The sequence below is a fragment of the Scyliorhinus canicula genome, chromosome 6, assembly GCF_902713615.1.
Source record: "Scyliorhinus canicula chromosome 6, sScyCan1.1, whole genome shotgun sequence".
Lineage (NCBI taxonomy): Eukaryota > Metazoa > Chordata > Chondrichthyes > Carcharhiniformes > Scyliorhinidae > Scyliorhinus > Scyliorhinus canicula.
In genome coordinates this window covers 177,534,642-177,559,025 of record NC_052151.1, presented here as the reverse complement: position 1 = coordinate 177,559,025, position 24,384 = coordinate 177,534,642, and the positions used below count along the sequence as shown (strand labels likewise).

General features: G+C 53.1%; 1 protein-coding gene across 2 annotated transcripts in view; it reads left to right on the top strand.

Annotated features, from left to right (window-relative positions):
• LOC119967674 (transient receptor potential cation channel subfamily A member 1-like) overlaps positions 1 to 24,384 on the top strand; it is a 311,686-nt gene that overhangs the window by 81,449 nt on the left and 205,853 nt on the right. The gene's annotated exons all lie outside the window — the stretch shown is intronic.

Genomic DNA, 24,384 nt, shown 5'->3' with positions numbered 1-24,384 from the left:
TGATGTTGCTGAAGGAAAGTTTTTTTTTCTTCTGCGAATTTCTAATTTATTGCTTTGAACAGAAATTTGTACCAATAATGCGAATGGAAAGGAAGATATTTCCTTTAGTGCTACCCACTGTCAACATAAGGCACTGACTGGCCTGTTATGGTTCTAAAATTATGCTTTTACCCCAGTTTCAAAAAGGCACCCATTAGTCGTGGAATTTATCTGCATCAGTCATCCTACTTTCCGACCTCATATTTTCAGTCAGAGAGATGCAGACTGTACTGTACTTTAATGCAACTCGGTTTAGGATTCTCAAAATGTTAATCTACCTGATCGAAAAGTGTAGGTGAAAGAGTATGGCCGGGATTCTCCGGTAGCTGGCGGGGCGGGCTGTACCGGCGCCAAAGAGTGGCGTGAACCACTCCGGCGCGGGCCGCCCAGAAGTTCCGGAATCTTCCGCACCTTCGGGGGCTAGGTCGGCGCTGGAGTGGTTGGTGCCGTGCCAACTGGCGGCGAAGGGCCTCAGGCGGCCGGCGTGAGTTGCCGCATGCGCAGGAGCACCAGCATGTTCCCAGAACTGCTGGCGTGATTCCTGTGCATGCGGAGGGGGTTTCTTCTCCGCGCCGGCCATGGCAGAGCTTTACACAGGCCAGCGTGGGAGGAAAGAGTGCCCCCACGGCACAGGCCCGCTCGCAGATCGTTGGCCCCGATCGCGGGCCAGGCTGCCGGATCCCCCCCCCCCCCCGAGAACTCTGCAGGCCGACCTCCGAGCCAGATCCCGCCGGTACGGACCTGGTCTAATCTACGCCCGCGGGACTGGCCGAAATCGGGCGGCCGCTCGGCCCAACAAGGACCGGAGAATCACCGGGGGGGGGGGGAATGTGAAGGGGGGGAGGTGGGGGGGGGGGGGGCACTGCCAATGGCCCCCGACTGGCGCGGCATGATCCCCGCCCCCGCCAAAAAAACGGCGCCAGAGAATTCGGCAGCCTTGTTGAAGCAGCAGGGTGGGATTTACACCGCCCCCCCCGGCAATTCTCCAATGCGGCGGGGCGTCGGAGAATCCTGCCCTATGTGTGTGCTTGAAAAGTAACCTAAAAATTCACTTCAAGATGTGCAAAGTTATCACTGTTTCAACATGTAAAGAAAGTAGCGAAGTTATTTGTAGACGACTCCTATTAGCAACACATTGGATGCAATTTTCCACTCCCAAGACTAATTGCTTTGGTGGAAAGAAAAGATGGCTCTTTTTCTGCTGACTGACATGGTGGATTTCCCTGCCAGATTGTTTGCCTTTCTGTTCATTATGTGCATATTAACATGACGCATGCCATATGTTGTAGCGGATTGTGCTAGGATTCATCCGCCCTGCCATTACCCAGTCGGCTCACATTTCAGGGTACCATATTTCCAGGTGAACTATTTAAAAGGCACCTATGCACACATTCACTCTCTACAGCTGGGACTTGTTGTGGCAAGCACAGGAATGTCTCCCAGAAGGAAGAAACGTACACTGACGTTTGTCGATACTGCACTGGTGGAATTCCTTCAGGCAGCCGAGGACTGGTGGGTGATACCTTTACCCCACGATGGGAGCCAGGAGTCCATCAATCTCACCAAGGCTTGTGGAAAAGTTGAAATGCATTACCAAAGAGGACTGCAATCTCGTGCAGAAAAAGGATGAATGATCTTATCCCCTTTCACAAGGTAAGTGACCTGCTCCTAGCACTCAGTTCTCACTCTTGCAAAGCCATCTGGCATGGGGCAGCACAGTAGCGCAGTGGCTAACACAGTTGGTTCACAGCTCCAGGGTCCCAGGTTCGATTCCCGGCTTGTGTCACTTGTCTGTGCGGAGTCTGCGCGTTCTCCCTGTGTCTTCATGGGTTTCCTCCGGGTGCACCGGTTTCCTCCCAAAGTTCAGAGATGTGCAGGTTAGATGGATTGGTCATGATAAATGAAATGAAATGAAAATCGCTTATTGTCATGAGTAGGCTTCAAATGAAGTTACTGTGAAAAGCCCCTAGTCGCCACATTCCGGCGCCTGTTCGGGGAGGCTGTTACGGGAATCGAACCGTGCTGCTGGCTTGCCTTGGTCTGCTTTCAAAGCCAGCGATTAGCCCTGTGAGCTAAACAGCCCCTGCCAGATTGGCCTTAAAAATTGCCTTAAATTGGCCTTAAATTGCCCTTAGTGTCCAAAAAGGTTAGTTGGGGTTACTGGGTTCCGGGGATCGGGTGAAGGTGTGGGCTTGGGTGCTCTTTCCAAGAGCCGGTGCAGATTTGATGGGCCGAATGGCCTCCTCGCCACTGTAAATTCTATGATTTGCCGGGTTACAATCCAGTTACAGAGATATCTCTCACTATCAACACAATGGACATCACCATTCACTTTTATATCTTCAACACTGGTAACATCTTGCACAAGTTGTGTCTTACAGAATCATAGAATCTCCACAGTGCAGAAGGAGGCTGTTCGGCCCATCAAGTCTGCCCCAACCCTTGGAAAGAGTATCCTCCCGAGGCCCATGTCCCGACCCTAACCCCACAACTCAGTAACCCCATCTAACCTTTTAGACACTAAGGGGCAATTTAGCATGGCCAATTCTCCTAACCTGCACATCTTTGGACTGTGGGAGAAAACTTGAGTACCCGGAGGAAGTTCACGCCGACACGGGGAGAAAGTGCAAACTCCACACAGTCATCCTAGGCCGGGATTGAACCTGGGTCCCTGGTGCTGTAAGGCAACAGTGCTAACCACTGTGTCATCGTGCCACCCAAATCAGCCTTAATCAATGAGTGCTCACAGCAGGGACACATACTTATCGCCTCCTTTTCTATCTGTTCTGCTCACCCTGTCCGTGATTTATTTAGATTTCAAGAAGGCCTTTGACAAGGTGCCGCATAAGAGACTGTTATTTGTTAAGAGCCCATGGTATTAAGAGTAAGGTCTTGGCATGGATTGAGGATTGGCTGATTGGCAGAAGGCAGAGCGTGGAGATAAAGGGGTATTTTTCAGGATGGCAGCCGGTGACTAGTGGTGTGCCTCAGGGGTCGGTGCTGGGACCACAACTTTTCACAATACACATTAATGATCTGGAGGAAGGAGCTGAAGGCACTGTTGCTACGTTTGCAGGTGATACAAAGATTTGTAGAGGGACAGTTAGTATTGAGGAAGCAGGCGGGCTACAGAAGGACTTGGACAGGCTAGGAGAGTGGGCAAAGAAGTGGCAAATGGAATACAATGTGAAAAAGTGTGAGGTTATGCACTTTGGAAGGAGGAATTTAGGCACAGACTATTTTCTAAATGGGGAAATGCTTAGGAAATCAGAAGCACAAAGGGACTTGGGAGTCCTTGTTCACAATTCTCTTAAGGTTAACATGCAGGTTCAGTCAGTAGTTAGGAAGACAAATGCAATGTTCCCATTCATGTCAAGAGGGCTAGACATGAGGACTTGGGAGTCCTTGTTCACAATTCTCTTAAGGTTAACATGCAGGTTCAGTCAGTAGTTAGGAAGACAAATGCAATGTTCCCATTCATGTCAAGAGGGCTAGAATACAAGAGCAGGGATGTACTTCCGAGGTTGTATAAGGATCTGGTCAGACCCCATTTGGAGTATTGTGAACAGTTTTGGGCCCCGTATCTAAGGAAGGATGTGCTGGCCCTGGAAAGGATCCAGAGGAGGTTCAGAAGAATGATCCCTAGAATGAAGAACTTGTCATATGAGGAACGGTTGAGGACTCTGGGTCTGTACTCGTGGGAGTTTAGAAGGATGAGGGGATTTTATTGAAACTTGCAGGATACTGCGTGGCCTGGATAGAGTGGACGTGGAGAGGTTTTTTCCACTTGTAGGAGAAGCTAGAAGCAGAGGACACAATCTCAGACTAAAGGGATGATCCTTTAAAACGGGGGCATGAGGAGGATTTTCTTCAGCCAGGGTGTGGTGAATCTGTGGAAATCTTTGGAAGGCGGTGGAGGCCAAATCACTGAGTGTCTTTAAGACAGAGATCGATAGGTTTTTGATCAATAAGGGGATCAGGGGTTATGAGGAGAAGGCAGGAGAATGGGGATTAGAAAAATATCAGCCATGATTGAATGGCGGAGCAGACTCGATAGGCCTGATGAACCATCAATTGAACGCGAGATGAGTTGCTGTACAAAAGTAGGCTTTAATAAGCTAGATGTTAGCCCTGCGGTCGACTACAGTAAATGGCCGACCGCCGGGCGTGCTGGGTATTTATACCTCACCCTGGAGGCAGGGTTAACTCAGCCTCTCGACCAATTGGGGAGCCGTCACATGACTGGTCTCAACCAATCGGTCGTGAGGCACAGGACCGACCAGGGCCAATGGTAAGCCGGTGTTCTGCACCAATGGCAGGCAGCTATGTTAATCATACCACCACATTCACCCCTTGCGGAGAAAGAAGCCGGGGGGGGGGGGATGGGATGAACGAGAGCTGGGGGGGGAGAACTGGTGGTATGAGTAGTAGCCAGAGAAGGGGAAAAAAAAGGGTTTGGCTCCCCACTGGCCCAGACATTTAACAATAGTACATATTGTCCATACAAGATCCATGGTGTTGTTGAAAATTAAATAGACTCGATCAGCCTTTTCGTTGCCCGTGACGTCCTGGCAGACCGCCGCAGTGGAGTTGGTGACGCTGGTTCAGCCGATGGTGGTGGTTCCGCTGATGTCCTGGAGTCCGGGAGCGATGGTCCTTGAACTGTCTCCTTCACCCGGGCTGGTGGTGGTGACGCCATGGATGGGGAAGGGGTGGGTGGGGCGCTGGGGAAAAAAAAACGGGGGGGGGTCTGTGGTGAAGGGGGGGGGAAGGCCGCACGCCGGCGGGTGCCAGGTCCCGGAGGGAGACCGTGTCCTGCCGACCGTCGGGGTACTCCATGTACGCATACTGCGGGTTAGCGTGAAGTAACTGGACTTGTTCCACCAACGGGTCGGACTTGTGCACCCGCACATGCTTCCAGAGCAAGATGGGTCCGGGGGCGGTCAGCCATGTCAGGAGAGGGGATCCGGAGGACGACCTCCTGGGGAAAACAAGAAGACGTTCATGAGGTGTCTGATTTATTGTGGTACAGAGGAGTGAGCGGATAGTATGTAGGGCATCGGGGATAACCTCTTGCCATTGAGAAATAGGGAGATCTCTGGACCGGAGGGCCAGTAGTATGGTCTTCCAGATGGTACCATTCTCCCGCTCGACCTGTCCGTTACCCCGACGGTTATAGCTGGTCGTCCTGCTAGAGGCAATGCCCCTGTTGAGCAGGAATTGACGCAGCTCGTCGCTCATAAATGAGGACCCCCGATCACTATGTATGTATGCGGGGTAGCCGAACAGGGAGAAGATGGAGAGGAGGGCCTTAATGACGGTCGACGTGGTCATGTCGGGGCAGGGAATGGCGAAGGGGAAGCGGGAGTATTCGTCCCCTTGTTGCGGTTGCTAGAGGGAAGGGGCCCCTTGAAGTCAATGCTGAGACGTTCGAAGGGGCGGGATGCTTTGATCAGATGTGCGCGCTCGGGGTGGTAGAAGTGCGGTTTTAACTCCGCGCAGATGTGGCAGTCACGGGTTACTGTCCTGACTTCCTCAATGGAGAAAGGCAGATTGCGGGCCTTTATGAAATGGTAGAAACGGGTCACCCCTGGATGGCAGAGGTCCGCGTGGAGGGAGCGGAGGCGGTCTATCTGCGCGCTGGCGCAGGTACCGTGGGACAGGGCATCAGGAGGCTCATTGAGCTTCCCAGGATGATACAAGATCTCATAGTTTTACGTGGACAACTTGATCTGCCACCGTAAGATCTTGTCATTCTTAATCTTGCCCCTTTGTGCATTATCAAACATGAAGGCCACTGACCGTTGGTCCGTGAGGAGGATAAACTTCCTGCTGGCCAAATAGTGCCTCCAATGTCGCACAGCTTCGACTATGGCCTGGGCTTCCTTTTCCACTGCGGAGTGGCGGAGTTCGGAAGCCTGGAGGGTTCTGGAGAAGAAGGCCACGGGTCTGCCCGCTTGGTTCAGGGTGGCCGCCAGAGCTACTTCTGATGCGTCGCTCTCGACCTGCAAGGGGAGGGACTCGTCGATGGCGCGCATCGTGGCCGTTGCGATGTCCGCTTTGATGCGGCTAAAGGCCTGGCAGGCCTCTGTCGACGGCGGGAAGGTCGTGGTCTGAATGAGGGGACGGGCCTTGTCGGCGTAATTGGGAACCCATTGGGCGTAGTAAGCGAAGAAACCCAGGCAGCGTTTGAGGGATTTGAGGGTATTGGGTAGAGGGAGTTCCATCAGGGGGCGCTTGCGTTCAGGGTCGGGGCCTATCACTCCGTTACGCACTACGTAGCCGAGGATGACTAGACGGTCGGTGCTAAACACGCACTTATCCTTATTGTAAGTCAAGTTAAGGAGTTTTGCGGTTTGAAGAAATTTCCGGAGGTTGGTGTCATGGTCCTGCTGGTCGTGGCCGCAGATGGTGACATTATCGAGGTACGGGAAGGTAGCCCGTAATCCGTACTTGTCGACCATTCGGTCCATCTCCCGTTGGAAGACCGAGACCCCATTTGTGACACCGAATGGAACCCTAAGGAAGTGGTAGAGGCGCCCATCAGCCTCGAACGCGGTGTACTTGCGGTCACTCGCGCGGATGGGGAGCTGGTGATAGGCGGACTTGGGGTCCACAGTGGAGAAGACTTTGTATTTCGCGATATCGTTTACCATGGCGGAAATACGGGGGAGAGGATACGCGTCCAGTTGCATAAACCGGTTGATGGTCTGGCTATAGTCGATGACCATCCGGTTTTTCTCCCCAGTCCGGACCACCAGCACTTGGGCTCGCCAGGGACTATTGCTGGCCTCGATGACCACTTCCTTCAGCAACCTCTGGACCTCGGACCTGATGAAGGTCCGGTCCTGGGCGCAGTATCGTCTGCTCCGTGTCGCGACGGGTTTGCAATCGGGGGTGAGATTAGCAAACAAGGAGGGGGGGTCCACTTTGAGGGACGCGAGGCTGCAGATGGTGAGGGGGGTATACGGCCACCGAATTGGAAGGTCAAGCTCTGCAGGTTGCACTGGAAGTCCAGTCCTAGGAGTGCCGGTGCGCAAAGGTCAGGGAGGACAAGGAGTTTGTAATTTTTAAAAACCTTCCCTTGGACCGTGAGGTCCGCGATGCAGCAGCCGGTGATGCGGACGGAATGCGAACCTGAGGCTAACCCGATTTTGTGTTTTACAGGATGGACATGGACATGGACAGGGAGCGCGCAGCGTCTTAACGTGGCAGGGTGAACGAAGCTTTCCGTGCTCCCGGAGTCCAGCAGGCAGCCCGTCTCGTGGCCGTTGAGGTAGATCAGCGTCGTTGTTTTGGCGAGCGTGCGTGGCCGTGACTGGTCGAGTTGAATGGCCGCGAGCCGTGGAGAAGAACCATCGTCGTAGTCGTCGTCGGCCGAGTAGGTGCTGGCAGAACCTTGCGTGCCAGTCCAGGATGGTGGTGCCCAGGATCCACACGTGGAGTCGGGGCCCCAAGATGGCGGCGCTCAAGACCCGCACGTGGAGTCTGGGCCCCAAGATGGCAGCGACCAGGACCCGCACGTGGAGTCGGCGCCCCAAGATGGCGGCGCCCAAGACCCGCACGTGGCGTCCAGGGCCCAAGATGGCGGCGCCCACAGGGCCCTCGTGGTCGCTGGGGGCGGGGTTAGCGGTGCCGGCTGGCCGAACGGAGCGGCTAAGAGCGGGGGCAGAGAGGCGCGCAGGCCGGGCGCAGGGGCCCGGGGGCGTGGGGGAGAGATTTGCGCGATGCGCTGGAAGGGCCCGGAGGAGAGGGGGAGGCGCGCAGGCCGGGCGCAGGGGCCCGGGGGCGGGGGGGAGAGATTGACGCGGTGCTGGAAGGGCCCACAAGGGCCCGGAGGGGGGGATCCCCGGTCGCTGCGCAGTACAGCAACGACTGATTTGGCCTAGCAGACCGTCGAAAAGTGGCCCTTCTTCCCGCAGCTTTACAGAGGGCGGAGCGGGCCGGGCAGCGCGGGCGAGGGTGTTTAGCGAACCCACCGAAATAGCAGCGGGGCCCCGCGGACTTGTCGGGGCGTCCCACGGCGCAGGCCTGAGGGGGGGTTGAGAGCGGCGGATGGCGGTGAGGAAGCGTGCCAGGAGGCCCAGGGTGCTGCAGCGCGGCTGGGGACATAGGCGCGGGTGTTTAAATCGGCGTCCTCCAGGGAGGTGGAGAGAGCCCGTGCCTCAGTTAGGCTGAGGTCGTCTTTCTCCAGCATCCGCTGGCGGATAGCGGCAGACTGCATCCCAGCCACATAAGCATCTCTAATCAGAAGTTCCATGTGCTCCGTGGCTGAAACTTGGAGGCAGGTGCCTCTCGGTCGAGAGGCACCGACCAGGGCCAATGGTAAGCCGGTGTTCTGCACCAATGGCAGGCAGCTATGTTAATCATACCACCACAGGGCCGAGTGGCCTAAGTCTGCTCAAATGTTTTATGGGCCATGCCCCACATTTGAGGATTTGGTATTAGAGCCTATCCCTCTCAGCAACTCCTCCTGTGGAATTTGGAGATGGAGTTGCTGGCAGACAAAAGATTTGATGAGTGCATATCCTCTGCCATTGGAGAGTATATTATGTTTAATAAGTCTATCTTATTTTCTGTTATTAAAGGCCCTAAACGTGGTAATTACGGGGGAGATAATTTCCTACAAGGCACACCAGGGTTGCACAGTGGTTAGCACAACAGCGATAGGACCCCAGGTCCGATTCCTGGCTTCGGTTACTGTCTGTGCGGAGTTTACAGTTTCACCCGTGTCTGCGTGGGTTTCCTCCGGGTGCTCCGGTTTCTTCCCGTAGTCCAAAGATGTGCAGGTTAGGTGGATTGGCCATGCTAAATTGCCCTTAGTGTCCAAAAAAAGGTTAGGTGGGGTTACTGGGTTACGGGGATGGGGTTGTGGTGTGGGCCAAGTCTGGTGCTCTTTCCAAGGACCGGTGCAGACTCGATGGGCCGAATGGCCTCCTTCTGCACTGTAAATTCTATGGTCTATGAAAAGATTGGGAGGGTGGAACGGTAGAGGCTTGTGAATTCCATCCTTCAAGTGGACCATCCGTACTCACTTCCCCTACACCGAGTCAGACACAGTATGATTTACTCTCAACGGGTAAGGTGGTGAGCCAGCTGTGACACTCGAGGGTGACGTTCTATGCACACTGGGCGAAAGCCAGTTGCCTGCTGAGGCGGCAGGCTTCCTTCTGGGAGATTGTGCAGGTAAGGGACTCGAGTGACAGTTTGTTCTCCAGCCCACTGAACGTTAAAGCTGCTTTTGAAGCCTTTTACCAAAGTCTTTATCGATCGGAGCCCCCAGAGGAGAGTTTGCCCATGAAGCAGTTTTGAGTGGATTATCCTTCCCAGTGGTGGAGGGGGCGAAAAAAGGAAAGAGTTGGAATCCCCATTGGGCCCTGAGGAGGTTATGAAGTGTACAGGTTTAATGCAGTCAGGTAAAGTTCCGGGCCCAGATGGATTCCCTGGTACATTAACACAGGCTTCTATCTCCCTGATTCTGAAGAAAGACGAGGGCCCTGTGGGATGTATCGGCCTATCTCGTTGTTGAATGCTGATGCTAAGTTGCTGGCTAAAGTGCTTGCAGTGCGGTTAGAGCTTGCCTTTCAGAGGTGATCTCCAAAGTACAGACAGGTTTTGTCAAGGGTCGGCAATTTTCAACATTTTTACAATTTAAAACAGTAACAAAACCCACCCAATGCATTAAACTCCCCACCCACACATACCTCCCCCTTCCAGCCCTTCCCTCGCCAGCCAACGGTAAACGACTCTCCAAAATGCAAAATGAACAGTCCCCAACTTTTGTAGAACCCATCACTCGCTACCCTTAGAGCAAATTTCACCGTTTCCAGGGCTGAAACGCCAGCAGGTCCACCTGCCATGCCAACGCACAGGGCAGAGAAGTTGACCCCTACTGCAACAAGACAAAGAGCAATCAGCAAGGCAAAGGCTTAGACATCTGCCCCCACACCCGTCTGCAACTGCGGCTGGTCCGACACCCAGAATGTGGCTTCCGGTCGGATTTCATATCAACATGCAAAACCCCCGAGATGGTGCTGAAAGCTGCACTCCAAAACCTTTCCAGCTTCGGGCAAGACCAAAACATATGCACATGGTTCGCATGGCCGCTCCCACATTGCTCGCAGACATTCTCTACCCTCTCAAACAGCCGGCTTCCTTGACTTTTTCAGGTGCGCCCTGTACACAAATTCAGCTGTATCAGCCCCAGCCTCTCATACGAAGTTGAGGCATTCACCCTCCTCAGCACCATATACCACAATCCTTCCTCCAGCACCACCGCCAGCTCATCCTCCCATGAACACCTTATCCTCCAATATCCTCCCATAAATCGACGAGACAACCTCTCTCTCCAACCCCCCTGCTGACAGCACTCCCTACATTACCGAGGAGGCGGATGTTCTCGGAAACGTCGGGAAGACCTTCCTCGCACAGACCCGCACCTGCATGTACCACAGATTCTTCCTCCCCGCGCCAACTCAAACTTCTCATTCAGCTCCTTCAAGCTCGCATACTGCCCTACCAGAAATAGATTCTTAATTTCCCTCATCCACTTCACCTCCCATCCCCGGAACCTCGCATCCATCCTCTCCAGCTCAAGACCGTGATTTCCCTCTGATCAACATATCCCCCCCGTCCCGTCCCGCTCCCAATCGAAAGTGCTCCGAAACTGCCTCCAGATCTTCAGCAAGACCACCACCTCTGGACTGACCAAATACTTCTCTGGGGCAATCGGGAGCGGTGCCATTGCCAGCATCTGCTAACTCCGATCCCCTACATGAGCCCGCCTCCATCCTTACCCACAAAGGCCCCACCCTATTCCATCCCTGAACTGTCTCTGTATTCGCCATCCAATAATAGTACATCAGCTTCAGGAGGCCCAACCCCCTCCCAACTGCTGACCCTCTGCAATATTACCGTCCTTATCCTGTGCACCTTCCAGGCCCAGACAAACAAAGAGTTCAGCCTGTCCATCCCTTGAAAAATGAGTTAAGCGAAAAAGACCAGCGGCACCGAAACTAAATCAAGAATCCCGTTAAATATTCATCTTCACTGCCTGTACCCAGCCTGCCAATGAAAGAGGAAGACTATCCACCTCAACAAATCAGCCTTCAACCTCTCCACTGTCTGTCCCTAATGAACCCCATCTGATCCGCCCCAATCAGCCTCACCCCTCAACACTGCCTTCATAGCCTCCCAAACCACCGACGGCGAGACCTTCCCCGTGCAATTGAACCCCACATACTCTTCGATCACCTTCCCTATCTTATCACAGAAACTCCGATCTGTCAACAACGCCACATCCATCCTCTATCCCGGCTTCTGGGTCGCCCCCTTCTCCAGTACCACATCCATCCAATGCAGAGCCTGAACCGAGATCACAATTGCCGAATAATCTGCCTCTTAACTGCAGCCAACAGTGCCTTCCCCACCATGTAAAAGACAATCCCAGAGAACACTTTGTGCACTGGGGAAAAATAAACTAATACTCCCCATCCCTTGGGTGTAAAAAATCTCCACAGGCCAACCCCCACCATTTCCCTCGAGCCCGGGATATCAACTCATGGGTACCCAGATTCGGAATGGCAGCCAGTGTTCTCTTCACGAACCCCGCATCGTCCCACTTGGGTTCATATATGCTTTCCAACGGCACCAACCTCCTCTCCAGTACACCCATAATCATCACATACCTGCCCCCCGATCCGCCACCACCATCTCTATCTAGATCTCATCGCTTGCCCACCAAGCCCAGGAAAAGATCAGTCATGATCTTATTGAATGGCTGAGTAGGCCTGAAGGGCTGAATTGCCTACTTCTGCTCCTATTTCCTATGTTCCTCCACTCCAGTGCACGAACTGAAGGTGATTGTCTCGATGGACGCCGAAAAGGTGTTTGATAGAGTGGAGTTGGTGTATCTCTTTGAGATTCTTGGGAGGTTTGGTTTTGGGCCAAAGTTCATGGGCGGGATTCTCTGTTTTGCCGGTCCCCGAGGGTTTCCCGACGGCGTGGGGCTGCCCCACAATGGGAAACCCCATTGACCGGCCGGCGTACCGGAGAATACCGCCGACGGGTCGGGGCAGAAATGTGGCGCGGCGGGGCGGAGAATCCAGCCCTATATCTTTGATTCATCTTCTGTCCAGGGCCCCCACCGGAAATGTTTGCACAAATGCCTTGAGCTTGGGTTACTTTCATTGAATAGGGTACGAGGCAGGGTTGTCCATTGTCTCCACTTTTGTTTGATTTGGCTATCGAATCCTTAGCCATATTGTTAAGATATTCCACTGAATGGAGGGGGATAAACGGGGAGGGAGGAAGCACAGAGTGTTCTTGTATGCAAATGATCTGCTTCTTTATATCATGTAACTAGTCTTCGCCATGGATGAGAAATGAAGTTATTTAGGCATTTTGGCTGCTTCTTTGGGTGTAAGTTGAATTTGGATAAAGAACCAAAGTAAAGTGCAGCACAGGAACAGGCCCTTCGGCCCTCCAAGCCTGCATCGACCATGCTGCCTGTCTAACCGAAAACCTTCTATACTTCTGATGTGACCATCAATTCACACGACATGTGGTTGGAAGTGAACAGTCTTACAACAGAGCCTGCCTGCGATGAGATGAATTGGCAGGCAGGCTCACGACTGCCAAGCATTATACTTCCGGTTAGTGGGAGGAGCCATGGGCGGAGCCAAGGGTGGAGCCCAGTACAAACTCCTCATCTCCCCCTATGGGCAGAGCCGCGCAACTGCTCGTATACCGAGCTTACATAGACACAGTACATCATTTATAATAACAGTGTGAATTACACGGACTGTGATTCACCACATTCACCCCCTGTAAAAACAATTGAGTCCAGCGGGGGTGATGTATCTACAAAATCCAAATTACGAGTTACAAGTTACAATTTACAGGTTATAAATCACAAATTAAATCGATCCGGCGGCCGAGTCGTCCTCTGGGATCAACGAAGCACCGGGGTTGCAGCCTCTTCTGGTGGCTGGGCGGTGGCGGTCGGCGAGGGAAGCATGGGGGACTCCGGGGGTGATTCGGTCAGAGCTTCGTATCCGACTGGTTCGACTGGTGGCGGGGAGCCCCGGGGGCGCAGAGCACGGGCAGCGAAACTGCAGGCGTGGGGGCGCGGGCGCGGGGGGTTGGGAGGGGTATAGTGCGAGGGGTATCTCAGCGGAGATAATGTCGGAGTTAGATCCTGCAGGTGCCAGGTCCCGGAGGGAAACAGTATCCTGATGGCAGTCAGTGTACTCTATAAATGCGTAGTGTGGGTTCGGATGGAGCAGGAGCACTCTCTACGAGTGGGTCAGTTTTGTGAGTCCGGACGTGCTTCCGGAGGAGAACCGGGCCCAGTGTCTTCAACCATGCTGGGAGCGAAACCCATGTGGTAGTGCCCCTGGAAAAAACAATTAGCCGCTCGTGAAGGGTCTGGTTGGTGGCTGCACATAGGTGGGACCTAATAGCATGGAGCGCGTCGGGGAGGACTTCCTGCCAATGGGAGGTTGGGAGCTTCCTGGACCGGAGGGTCAGTAGGACGGTCTTCCAGACCGTCGCGTTCTCCCTCTTCACCTGCCCGTTCCCCCTGGGGTTGTAGCTGGTAGTCCTGCTCGAGGCAATGCCCTTTTCAAGCAGGTACTGACGCAGCTCGTCGCTCATAAAGGACGAACCCCTGTCGCTGTGTACATAGCTGGGGAAACCAAACAGGGTGAAGATGCTGTGCAGGGCCCTAATGACTGTGTGGGAGGTCATATCGGGGCACGGAATAGCAAAGGGAAAGCGAGAGACGTCGATGACGTTCAGGAAGTACACATTCCTATTGGTCGAGGGAAGTGGCCCTTTGAAATCGATAGCGAGGCGTTCAAAGGCCCGAGAGGCCTTGACCATGTGGGCCCTGTCTGGTCTATAGAAGTGCGGTTTGCACTCCGCACAGATCGGGCAGTCCCTGGTGATGGCTTTTACCTCCTCAGTGGAGAAAGGCAAATTTCGGGCATTGACGTAGTGAGCGAGCCGGGTGACCCCCGGGTGGCAGAGGTCATTGTGGATAGCTTTCAGGCGGTCGTCTTGCGCGCTGGCGCACGTGCCGCGGGACCGGGCATCTGGGGGCTCGTGAGCTTCCCCGGTTGGTACATAATGTCGTACTTGTAGGTGGAGAGTTCGATCCTCCACCGTAGGATCTTATCATTTTTGATTTTGCCCCTTTGAGAGTTGTCGAACATAAAGGCAACCGATCTTTGGTCGGTGATGAGGGTGAACCTCCTACCTGCGAGGTAGTGCCTCCAGTGACGTATAGCTTCCACGTTGGCTTGTGCTTCCTTTACAACCGAGGAGTGTCGAAGTTCCGAAGCAGAGAGGGTTCGGGAGAAGAAGGTGACTGGTCTCCCTGCCTGGTTTAGTGTGGCTGCGAGGGCGACCTCTGAGGCATCACTCTCTACCTGAAAGGGGACGGATTCATCAACCGCCCGCATGGCCGTTTTGGCGATGTACTCCTTGATACGAGTGAAGGCCTGACGAGCCTCATCCGATAGAGGGAAGAGTGTGGTCTTAAATAGTGGGCGGGCTTTGTCCGCATACTGAGGGACCCACTGTGCATAATAAGAGAAAAATCCCAGGCACCTTTTGAGGGCCCTGGGACAATGAGGGAGAGGGAGTTCTAAGAGGGGCACATACGGCCCGGGTCGGGGCCCAGGACTCCATTCTCCACGACATAGCCGAGGATGGCTACCCTGGTCGTGCGGAAAACGCATTTCTCTGTGTTATACGTGAGGTTGAGTTTCTGGGCCGTCTGGAGAAATCGATCGAGGTTAGCGTCGTGGTCCTGCTGGTCGTGGCCGCAGATGGTGACGTTATCCAGGTACGGAAACGTGGCCCGCAGCCCATACTGGTCCACCATTCGGTCCATTGCTCGTTGGATCACCGAGAACCCATTAGTGACGCCAAAGGGAACTCTGAGGAAGTGGAAAGGCGGCCGTCGGCCTCAAATGCCGCAAAGTGGCGGTCCTCCGGGCGGATGGGAGCTGGTGGTATGCAAACTTCAGATCCACCGTGGAGAAGACTTTATAATGGGCGATCTGATTCACCATATCTGTAATTCTGGGGAGGGGATACGCGTCAAGGAGCGTGAACCGATTAATGGTCTGGCTATATTCCACTATCATTCGGAATTTTTCCCCGGTCTTGACGACCACCACCTGAGCTCTCCAGGGACTGTTACTGGCCTCTATGATCCCCTCACGTAGGAGCCTATGGACCTCAATTCTGATAAACACCCTGTCCTGCAGGCTGTATCGCCTGCTGCGAGTGGCTACGGGTTTGCAGTCCGGCGTGAGATTGGCAAAGAGTGGAGGGGGGGTCGATTTTTAGTGTGGCGAGGCTGCAAATAGTGAGTGTGGGCAAGGGCCCGCCGAAGCTGAGTGTGAGGCTTTTGAGGTTGCACTGGAAATCGAGTCCCAGTAGGAGTGGGGCACAGAGTTCAGGGAGCACGTACAGCTGGAAGTTTGAGTAGCTGGTGCCCTGGATCGTTAGGCTCGCGACGGTGCGCCCTTGGAGGTGAACAGAGTGGGAGCCTGAAGCGAGGGAGATAGTTTGCTGTGCAGGGAAAATAGGGAGCGAACAGCGTCTTACCAGTTCTGGGTGTACGAAGCTCTCGGTGCTCCCGGAGTCGAAGAGGCACGGTGTCCTGTATCCGTTGATTTGAACGGTCATCATTGAATTTTGGAGGTGTTTTGGACGCGACTGGTCCAGTGTCACTGCGCTGAGTTGTGGGTAGTCGTCGGCTCGATCAGCTGTGCTGGAGTGGCCCCGTGATGACTGCCCTCTGAATTCGTATTCTTCAAGATGATTTTCTGAGTTGGAAGAAGATGGCCGCCCCCGAAGATTGCACATAGCGGGCGGCGAGGAAGATGGCGCCCAAGATGGCGGCCCCCATGAGTCGCACGTGGCCGGCCGCGTGGAGGGGAGTTGCCAAGGTGGCGGTCCCCATGAGTCGCATTCCGGGGGTCTGCGGGCCTGTGGATTCTGGAAACGAGTGCTCAGGGCTGCGGGGGAGTTAGGAGAGGGGGCCTGCTTTGCCAGGCAGACCCGGGCATAGTGTCCTTTGCGACCGCAGCTGCTACAGGTCGCGTTACGGGCCGGGGAGTGCTGCCGTGGGTGCTGGGACTGTTCAAAAACGGCACACTGGGGATGCATGATGGCTGGGTGGCCGCGCGGCGCAGGCCTGGGGCAGTCGCTTGTCGGTGGCCCAGGATGGGGTCGCTTGGTCCGCAGGGAACGAGGTGAGGCTGCGGAATGAGACATCCATAGTGGTAGCTAGTTCAACTGTGTCCTCTAAGTTCTGGGCCCCTTTTTCTAGCAACCACTGGCGCACATAATTCGATCTGAGGCCTGCCACGTACACAAGTTCCATGTGCTGTTCGGCTGATACAGCCTGGTAATTACAGGCCCGAGCTAAAATCTTTAACTCCGGCAGGAATTCTTCCAACGACTCCACGGGGCACTGGTGGCGGGTCGTAAAAATATGGTGCGTGTAGACCTCGTTGATGGGCCGCACGTACATTCGATCTAGTATGGCTAGGGCCCCCATATACGAGTTGGTACTATTGAGTTGAGAAGATATACGGTGGCTCACCCTTGCGTGCAGTAGACTGAGTTTCTGCTCCTCTGTAGTTTCATCAGTACTTGATTGAGCCAGGTAGGCCTTGAAACATCTGAGCTAGTGCTGAAAGATTTCTCTTGCCTCTGCAGCCTGCGGGTCGAGTTCTAGTCAGTCAGGTTTGAGGGCTGATTCCGTAGTTGTTTCTTCGATTTCTTCTTGTTTCCTAAGACTGTTAAATTGATGTGACCATCAATTCACACGACACGTAGTTGGACGTGAACAGTGGTTTTAATAGTCTTACAACAGAGCCTGCCTGCGACGAGATGAACTGGCAGGCAGGCTCACGTCTGCCAAGCTTTATACTTCCGGTTAGTGGGAGGAGCCATGGGCGGAGCCAAGGGTGGAGCCCAGTACAAACTCCTCATCTCCCCCTATGGGCAGAGCCGCGCAACTTCTCGTATACCGAGCTTGCATTCACACAGTACATCATATATAATAACAGTGTGAATTACACGGACTGTGATTCACCACAACTTCTAGGGCTGTGGCCCTCTATTCCCATCCTACTCATGTATTTGTCAAGACGCTCTTAACAGTCATTACCGTACCACCACCTCCGGCAACGAGTTCCAGGTACCCAGTACCATTTGTGTAAAAAAAGAACTTCCTTCGCACATCTCCTTTAAACTTTGCCCCTCATACCTTAAACCTATGTGTTCATGTAACTGGCTCTTCCGCCCTGGGAAGAAGCTTCTGACTATCCACTCTGCCCATGCCCCTCGTAATTTTGCAGACTCCTATCAGGTCGCCCCTCAACCTCTGTCATTCCAGTGAGAACAAACCCAAAGTTTATCCAACCTCTCCTCATAGATAATGCCCTCCATACCCAGGTAACATTCTGGTAAACCTCTTTGTACCCTCTCCAAAGCCTCCAAGTCCTTCTGGTTGTGCAGCAACCAGAATTGAACACTATATTCCAAGTGTGGCTTAACTAAGGTTCCATACAATTGCAGTATGACTTACCAATTTGTATATCCTGGCCGATGAAGGCAAGCATGCGCTATGCCTTCTTGACTAACTTCTCCACCTGAGTTGCCACTTACAGTGATCTGTGGACCTGTACACCCAGATCCCTCTGCCTGTTAATACTCTTAAGAGTTCTGCCATTTATTGTATATTTCCTACCTGTATTAGGCCTTCCAAATTCATTACCTCACATTTGTCTGGACTAAACACCAACTGCCATCTCTCCACCCAAGTCTCCAACTGATCCATATCCTGCTGTGTCCTCTGACAGTCTTCATCACTATCCGCAATTCCACCAACCTTTGTGTCATCTGCAAACTTACTAATCAGACCAATTACATTTTCCTCCAAATCATTTATACATATACTACAAACAACAAAGGTCCCAGCACTGATCCCTGCAGAACACCACGAGTCACAGCCCTCCATTGAGAAACACACCCTTCCACTGCTACCCTCTGTCTTCTATGACCAAGCCAATTCTGTATCCATTTTGCCACTCGCCTCTGATCCCATGTGACTTCACCTTCTGTACTAGTCTTCCATGAGGGACCTTGTCAAAGGCCTTACTGATGTAGACACCATCCACTACCCTAACTTCATCAATCATCTTTGTCACTTCATAGCACATAGAACATACAGTGCAGAAGGAGGCCATTCGGCCCATTGAGAATGCACCGACCTGCTTAAGCCCTCACTACCACCCTATGCATGTAACCCAATAACTCTTCCTAACCTTTTTTGTCACTAAGGGCAATTTGCCATGGCCAATCCACCTAAACTGCACATCTTTGGACTGTGGGAGGAAACTGGAGTACCTGGAGGAAATCCACACAGACAAGGGGAGAACGTGCAGTCTCTGCACAGACAGTGACCCAGTGGGGAATCGAACCTGGGACCCTGGCGCTGTGAAGCCACAGTGCTATCCACTTGTGCTGCCCAACTTCCTTGAAAAACTCAATCAAGTTAATGAGCTATGACCTCCCCTCCACAAAACCATGCTGCGTCTTGCTAATATGTCCACTTGCTTCCAAATGGGATAAAATCCTGTCTCAAAGAATCCTCTCTAATAATTTCCCTAACACTGACTTGAGGCTCACCGGCCTGTAGTTTCTTAGATTATCCTTGCTATCCTTCTTAAACAAAGGAACAACATTAGCTATTATCCAGTCCCCTGGGACCTCGCCTGTAGCCTGTGAGGATACAGTAGCACAGTGGTTAGCACAATTGCTTCACAGCCCCAGGGTCCCAGGTTCGATTCCCAGCTGGGTCACTGTCTATGTGGAGTCTGCACATTCTCCCCGTGTGTGCATGGGTTTCCTCCAGCTGCTCCGGTTTCCTCCCTCAGTCCAAAGATGTGCAGGTTAGGTGGATTGGCCATGCTAAATTGCCCTTCGTGTCCAAAAAGGTTAGGAGGGGTTATTGGGTTATGGGGAAAGGGTGGAAGTGAGGGCTTAAGTGGGTCGGTGCTGACTCGATGGGCCGAATGGCTTCTTTCTGCACTGTATGTTCTATAATGTATCTATAAATCTGACTTGTGGAAGCAGGATAACTTCCCCGTCCTTGGCGGGCAGCGTTCGGACTGTGAAAATGAATGTCCTCCCAAGGTTTTTATTTCTTTTTCAGTGTCTCCACATTTTTCTCCTCAAATCTTTCTTTGGTAGTCAACAAATTGATAGCTTCCTTCATTTGGGTGGGCAAAACCCCAAAGATTCTTCAGAGAGGGAGTGGAAAGCAGACGGGGGACTTAGCTTTACCTAGTTTGTTATTTTATTACTGGGCAGCTAACATTGATAAAGTACTGGGGTGGCTCAAAGAACTGAATTCCATATGGGTGCAGATGCAAGCAGGCTCTTGTAGTGGATCTAGCTTGAGGCTTTGGTAACTGCCTTGCTTCTGTTTTCCCTTGCAAAATTTACCAGTAGTGGTGTCCACTCTGTAGATTTGGAGGCAGTTTAAACAACATTTAAGCTCAGCTCCGTGTCATTGTTTGCTCTTACCAGGAGGAATCAGCTCTTTGTGCTAGTGGGTTTAGATTTGACATTAGGCTCCTGGGGGAAGAAGGTCTGGAGAGGTTTGGGGACCTGTTTGTGGAGGGTAGGGTTTGCCAGTTTTGAGGAGCTGTTGGACAAATTCCAACTCCCTGGGACTAATTTATTTGGGTATTTCCAGGTTTGTGATTTCTTACGCGAGGAATTTTGTTCATTTCCATTGGCACCTTTGCCATCTCTCTTGAATAGGATTCTATCTCTGGCTGACGCGGGTGAGGGGAGAATTTTGGACATTTATGGCTAGAACCTGTCGACTGAGCAGGCTCCATTGGATGAGGTGAAGAGGATTGAGAGAGTGAACTGGGTCTTGGGTGGGAGGGGGTTGCGAGATGGGAGGTGTGGTGTGAAGTTCTTTACAGGATCAACTCTACCTCATGTGCTAGGCTGAGCTTAATTCAGTTTAAAGTGGTGCACAGGGCGCATATGTCCAAGGCGAGGCTGAGTCTCCTTTCTCAGGTGTGGAGGATAGATGCAAGCGTTGTTCTCCGGGGGGGGGGGGGGGGGGGGGGGGGGCACAGATCATATCCACATGTTTTGGTTGTGTTCTCAGCTTGAAAGCTTCTGCTTACCCTTTTTAACACCGTGTCAGAGATTCTTGATATCGAGCTGGAGCCTTCTCCTCTGGTGGCCATTTACGGGGTTGTGGACTCATCTGCGCTGCAGATGGGGGTGAATGCAGATGTCCACACTTCTGCATCATTAATAGCCCAGAGGAGAGTTCTGCTTGGGTGGAGATCTCCTATTCTGCCCAGTGCCTTGGCTTGGTTGGGTGACCTAATGGTGTTCTTGTATCTGGAGAAGGTCAAGTACAGTAGGGGATTGGTAACAGGGTTTTACTCAAGATGGCAGCCATTCATGTGGTGAACCACTGTGTGCACCTGTATTAGGGGATGTACGGTAGGACCTGCACTACAGGTTCGCCGGTACCCCTTGCTGGCTAGCTCCGCCCACAACGAGCCATATAAATATGCATGTCCTCCTCTGATCTGCCATTTCGCCAGCTGCAGTAGGAGGCCACTCATCTGACTGCAATAAAGCCACAGTTGTACCAATCTGAGTCTTTTGTGCAAATGATCGTGTATCAATTTATTGCAGTCAGATTTTCTAAGAAATGGATATCAGAATCAAACCAACTCGCCCGACGCCAGAAAGGACTTTAATCACTGGCTAGCTTGTTTTGAGGCTTACATCAACGCTCCGACCCCCACACCGACGGAAGCTCAGAAGATTCAGGTCTTATACTCCAGGTTGAGCTCCAACGTGTTCCCGTTGATCCAGGATGCCCCAAATTACGCGGAAACGATGGCACTCCTAAAAGAGAACTACACACAGAAAGCAAACATGCTCTTCGCCAGGCACGTACTCGCCACTCGCTCTCAACTCCCTGGTGAGTCTATCGAAGACTTCTGGCGGGCCCTAATCCCACTCGTACAGGACTGTGACTGTCAGGCCTTTACCGCCACCGAACAGTCCAATCTCATGCGCGACGCGTTCGTAACGGGGATTGCTTCGGACCCCATCCGACAACGACTGCTGGAAGGGGCCACACTCAACCTAATGGAGACAAAAACTTTAGCGCTCTCCATGACGGTCGCATCTCGTAATGTCCAGGCCTACCCCGCTCGCTGCACGGCCCACCCGTCCTACCCCTCCTGGACCACACCAACGACCCCCCCGGCTGGGGCCCTGCCTAGTCAATACGCCTGGGCCGCCCGCCAGTCCGCGCACCCCGGGGGTTCCCGCTGCTACTTCTGCGGTAAGCAGAAGCACCCCCGCCAATGCTGCCACTGTAAAAAGGGCCACTTTGCAGCAGTGTGCCAGGCCCGCGCAATCGCCGCTTGCGCGCCCGCAATCGCCCACTTCCCCGGCCAAACGCACAATGGGCTCGCCACCTCCTCCCGGGGCCACGTGCGGCCAGTAGGCGCCGCCATCCTCTCCTCCCAGGGCCACGTGTGGCCAGTGGGCGCCGCCATCTTCTCCTCCCAGAGCCAGGTGCGGCCAGTGGGCGCCGCCATCTCCCCCCCTCTGTCCACGTGCGGCCCATGGACGCCGCCATCTTGTCCTGCCCCCGCAACGTGCACCCCATGGGTGCCGCCATTTTGTTCCCCATAGGATTTCCGGACGCCGCCATCTTGTCTCCCCCACGGGGCTGGAACGTCAGATCTGGGTTGCCGACGCTCTCCATCTGAAACCTCGGCCGCTCGCCTCGATGACACTGGACCAGTCTCGTCCTCACAACCTGGCCACCACTTCGACGATGATGAAAATCAACGGCCACTTGACCTCTTGCCTGCTGGACTCCGGGAGCACAGAACGCTTCATACACCCGGATACGGTAGGCACTGCTCCCTCGCAGTCCACCCCGCCAATCAATGGATCTCCCTGGCCTCCGGATTCCACTCTGTCCCGATCCGAGAGTTCTGCACGGTCACTCTCACTGTCCAGGGCGTAGAATTCAGCGGTTTCCATCTCTACGTCCTCCCCAACCTCTGCGCTGCACTATTGCTGGGCCTGGATTGCCAGTGCAATCTCCAGAGCCTCACCCTCACATTCGGCGGGCCCCTACCTCCACTCACCGTTTGCAGCCTCGCGACCCTCAAGGTTGACCCCCCCTCCCTCTTTGCCAATCTAACTGCGGATTGCAAGCCCATCGCCACCAGGAGAAGACGGTGCAGCACCCAGGACAAGACCTTCATCGGGTCCGAAGTCCAGCGGCTGCTTTGGGAGGGTATCATCGAGGCCAGAAATAGCCCCTGGAGAGCTCAAGTGGTAGCAGTAAAAACGGGGGAGAAACACAGAATGGTCATGGACTACAGCCAGACCATCAATCGGTACACGCAGCTGGACGCGTACCCCCTCCCACGCATATCTGAGATGGTCAACCAGATTGCGCAGTACCGGGTCTTCTCGATGATTGACCTGAAATCCGCCTACCACCAGCTCCCCATTCGTAAATCGGACCGTCCATACACTGTCTTCGAAGCGGACAGTCGGCTCTATTACTTCCTTAGAGTTCCCTTCGGCGTCACTAACGGGGTCTCGATCTTCCAAAGGGAGATGGACCGAATGGTCGACCGGTACGGTTTGTAGGCCACATTTCTGTACTTAGATAATGTCACCATTTGCGACCATGACCAGCAGGACCACGACGCCAACCTCGCTACATTCCTCCGCACCGCCACTCTCCTCAACCTTACATACAACAAGGAGAAGCGTGTGTTCCGCACCAGCACAGCCAGTACCGACATCGCCGCCACCGTTACGTCGCTCCCAGTGAACCGTCAAAGCACCGGATCGACTGAACCTCTGATGGACACCGGACTGTCAAAATGGACATTTTGTTTCCCTCCCCACTGTAAATTATTTGCAACTTGTATATAGTTCCACGCCACCCCTGCCGGACTCATTTTTGACAGGGGGTGAATGTGGTGAACCACTGTGTGCACCTGTATTAGGGGATATAAGGTAGGACCTGCACTCCAGGTTTGCCGCTAGCCCCTGCCGGCTAGCTCCGCCCACAAGGCGCCATATTAATATGCGTTCCTCCTCTGATCTGCCATTTTGCCAGCTGCAGTAGGAGGTCACGCATCTGACTGCAATAAAGCCACAGTTGTACCAATCTGAGTCTTTTGTGCAATTGATCGTGCATCAATTCATTTCCTTTTTCACAGAATTAGTCTTCGTCAGCTGTTGGGTGTTTAGTTATATGTTTGAAGGGTTGGGTTTAGTGGGATTGTTGAGTATTGATTGTACTACTTTTGTATTGTACATTTATGTATTGGTGGTATAGTGTGGGATTATTTTGCCATAATGAAAAATTCCTCAATAAAATTAAAATTTTAAAACAAAGACATTTAAAAAAAAAATGTAAATATAAATTTAGCAGACCCAATTATTTTTTTCCAATTAAAGGGCAATTTCGCATGGCCAATTCACCTACCCGGCACATCTTTTTAGAATGAGACCCATGCAGACACGGGGAGAATGTGCAAACTCCACAGTGACCTTGGGCTGAGATCGAACCCGGATCCTTGGCGCCGTGAGGCAGCAGTGCTAACCACTACACCCAACATTCTGCCCTTCAAAGAGATGGCATATGGGATACTTGCCTTTATTCGCCAAACCATAGAATATAAGAGTGGATATGTTATAATAGAGGTGTATAAAATGCTCGTTAGACTACAGCTAGAGTTGTGTGTGCAATTCTGGTTGCTACACCAGAGGAAGATTGTGATTGAAGTTACTGTGAAAAGCCCCTAGTTGCCACATTCCGGGTCCACAGAGGGAGAATTCAGAATGTCCAATTCACCTAAAAGCATGTCTTTCGGGAGCACCCGGAGGAAACCCACGCAAACCCAGGGAGAACTGCAGACTCCGCACCAACAGTGACCCAAGCCGGGAATCGAACCTGGAACCTTGGAGCTCTGAAGCAGCAGTGCTACTGTGGTAGTATGACTAGAGGTACTAAGGTACCTGGGAAGGTGAGCTACCTTTGGTGGAGAAGGCTCGCTGCTCATTGGCCCAAGTGTTTGCCTTTTCATTGGTCGAGACGTAAGGTAGCTCCGCCCAATGAGGCGGGGTATAAGAACCCGTGTTCCCAGCAGCCATCCTTCTTTCTGTACTCGAGTTGCTGGGGAAACATCTTGTAGATTAAAGCCTTCAATTCGGACTACTCCT